This window comes from Oxyura jamaicensis, chromosome 2 (assembly GCF_011077185.1).
Source record: "Oxyura jamaicensis isolate SHBP4307 breed ruddy duck chromosome 2, BPBGC_Ojam_1.0, whole genome shotgun sequence".
In the NCBI taxonomy this organism is placed as follows: Eukaryota; Metazoa; Chordata; class Aves; order Anseriformes; family Anatidae; genus Oxyura; species Oxyura jamaicensis.
The window spans coordinates 98,906,359-98,909,984 of NC_048894.1; positions in this window are offsets into that span (position 1 = coordinate 98,906,359).

Genomic DNA, 3,626 nt, shown 5'->3' on the forward strand with positions numbered 1-3,626 from the left:
ATCATGCAAGACAACTTTTTTTTTTTTTTTTTTTTTTTTTTTTTTTTTTCTGCTCAGCTTTTAAGGACATTTACAAAACCAGTTTTAAAAAGTATTTCTGCTCTTCTCAAAGAGTGACTGTGAGTTTTTAGGGCAGCAGCCAAAAAGGGTTTTGAAAGAAAAGCTTCCAACATGTGAAGGAAACTTTAAGTGCAGATCATCATTTAGCAGCCACTCCTATCTGAACAGATGGTAAAATCAATTCAAATGAATATGTAACCATATTTTCAAAGATCACAACAACCTAAAGAGAGTGTTAGAATTTATTTATCTTGAACATTTCTGATGTCTTAAATTAGGATAGAGATAAGGTTACTGAGAATACAAAGTTTACATCCTTAAAATCTTAATCTTATTTTAGCTTCAGAAGTTCCGGAATTTCCCAAGCGCTTTTTTTTTTTTTTTTTTTTTTTTTTTTTTTTTTTTTTTTTTTTTTTGGTCAAAAAGAAACTTATACACCAAAATTTCTGAAATGGGGAATATTCATGCCTGACTAAATTTTACCACTATTTATTGCTTAGTTCTTACACTGAGGGTCCAGTAATATTCACAGGGTGGCAATTTATGTGTTTCTTGTCCTTTCCTATACTTCCTTTCACTTCCCTACCCTTCCTCCTCTTTCTGTGCTCTTTTGTTTTCTGAATTTGTATTCCCTGATTTTAAAAGCAGTTGCTGGCCATTTATGACTGACTGAAATCAGAAAGCTGTATTTTTCTTGGGATGATGGACTTTAAGTGTTGCACTTTGACATTTTGGAGCACAGCAAGACCCTGGCCCTGTTAAGAACATTCACTCATCTGAATCTCTTTTTAGATTTTTCTTTTCCTCTTTCTCTTTCTTTCTTTCTTTCTTTCTTTCTTTCTTTCTTTCTTTCTTTCTTTCTTTCTTTCTTTCTTTCTTTTCTCTTCCTTCCTTCCTTCCTTCCTTCCTTCCTTCCTTCCTTCCTTCCTTCCTTCCTTCCTTCCTTCCTTCCTTCCTTCCTTCCTTCCTTCCTTTCTCTCTTTCTCTCTTTCTCTCTTTCTCTCTTTCTCTCTTTCTCTCTTTCTTTCTTTCTTTTATGAAAAAAAGAGTCTTTTACTGGGGAAACATAATTAAAGTCTATGGTTCTGCTGGTCAACAGATCGCCTGAATATCCAAAGTTTATCTAGTCCTTGAAACGTCTAAGTGCAACTAAGTACTGCTACTTTTTCCAGTCCAGAACACAAATGGCCTGCGACCCATGAAATTAGAGAAACACAATCACAATAAAACTGTTGTCTGATACCACTTTAGAAGACTAACATGACAGGACATAAGGAACATATCGTGGTTACTTTGGAGCACACCACCTTGTGGAAATCAATTTATGTTATTTCCAACAGAATTCAACTGCAATGCAGATATATCTTTGCAAATGAGGTACATTAGCAATAAGGACTTTGAGATTTGGCTCCTTAAATGACTTACTGTATTGTGCTTCTTTGAGGAAACAACTGACCAATCTCAGCCTTTTGAGGATCTTGTCCCATTTTTAAAGAACTGTTCATAATTTTTGTTAGTGCTTCCAAGCACCTCATGAATATTTATGCTGCATTTTTTTTTTGTATTTGCTTGTGCCTTTATATAGAATAAACAACAATCAATAACTTATTTTCTGTCTCAAGCATGTAACACATGGATGAAGAAAAAGAGAAGGGACACATAGAGTTGAAGGCATTTTTTTTGTTTGTTTTTCAGTAGCATGATTTCTTTATATGTAGCTACCATAGGATCAGCTTGTCATATGATACGTTGGCAGCAACATTTATTATTGCCAAGTACACCCAGGCTGGATTTTGATTTAAGACAGTAGGTAATTCCTTTAAACAATGAATTATGTCTCTGTGCAGTGTAAGCAGAGAACACAAATCTAAGTCCAGTTTCAGATTGCACTTATCCTACTTCACTACTATGAAACTATATTTATTGTATTGCATTAAAGGCTTTGAAGGTTCAAACATGATCATAGAGAGAGGTGAAAAGCTTGTAGTTCTGATGAAAATGAATACATATGTAATGAGAGGTTGCTTTTGGGGTATCATTTCTTACAAAATGAATGACAAAATACATTATTTTCCAATATCCTCTTCTTATTTTCATTAATTCTGAAGGATTTTAAGGTATGGTATGATTGATTATATTTAATTAAATCTTTATATCATGAAAAAAAAATCCGATCTCAGTATTTTCACAGTTTTTTTAATAGTAAAACAAGGACTTTTACTGAAGATAGCTATCTTGTTGCTTGCTCTTGTTGGATTATAAGGTAATCTTTTTGACTAACATGCCTAGATGTTTAAGCTTGATGCCATTTATGGTGTGAATATGAGCTCTCACATTCTTTAAACTCTCAAGGCCACTATGTATTTAATCCCCAGTTCCTACTAGAGCACCCCTGAGAAGAAAGCAAGAACTAACTTTTGCATATATTTAGCAAAAGGCACATTAAATCATGCACAATCCTTATGTGAGATGCTAACAGTCAGACAATTTAGCCACAGTGAAAACCTTTTGGAATTTAACTGACTAAAATCTCTTTTTCATCTTCTCTATAATTTCAGTCTCATCTAAAACATGTCTAGTTATCAGGAACTAAGAGTATCCTTAAAACCATCTTGTCATATTCTTTTCATCTCCCACTGAATGAAGAGTTCCATTGTCAGTTCAGTGCATTTTTCTTTCTACTGCACATTATATTTCCCTGCAACATTACAGTTGCAGATGCAGCAATTCAGAAGTTGACCATAGAAAGTGGATATAGAGAGACAATACCAGTCAAAGAAAATCACTTAAATTACTTAAATTTAACTTGCAGATAATTTTAATTTGCAGATAAATTTAATTTTAATTTGCAGATAAATTTAAATCACTTAAATTACTTAAATTTAACTTGCAGTTAAATTTTATTTTATTTTATTTTATTTTTTTTCTCTTGGTAGTGATCTGCATCTATTTGTGGCTCCAAGATGTTGCACTGTAAGTGTTCCTGTGCAATAGGAAAGCAGAAATGCTGATGACAATGACAAACTTTGTGTATTTATGAAGACACACACACACATATATATTTATATAACTTGGCTTTAAATAAAAATCCTGGATTGAAAGAATAATTATGATTGATCATCAACTATAAAAGAGCATAATTTGCATGATGAGGTAAATAATTACCTTTAAACTATTTTTGTACAATAGTTGACTGGAAAGAAAGGTAAACAGGGAAATTAAGTTTTCCTACTATTCCAGTATAATCAATATTTATTCAAGCCATGCAGATTTGTCATAATGTTTGTCACACTATGTGTCTACAATAGTCCTCACTAGACAGAGGAGCTTCCAGGGATCTTCTGTATTAAATAACAGATTACTTGTCTCAGGCTAAGAAATGATCAAATAATCAAATGATCAAAATTGTAGGAAAGATTGTAAAGGCTGAAGAATTCTAGGATTCTAGAAAAATAGCACATAAAGTAACTTCAGAGAATCAATCAAGAAGAACCTAATCACTGTTAGGTGATTATTAGCAATAATAATAATAATAATAATAATAATAATAATAATAATAATAATAA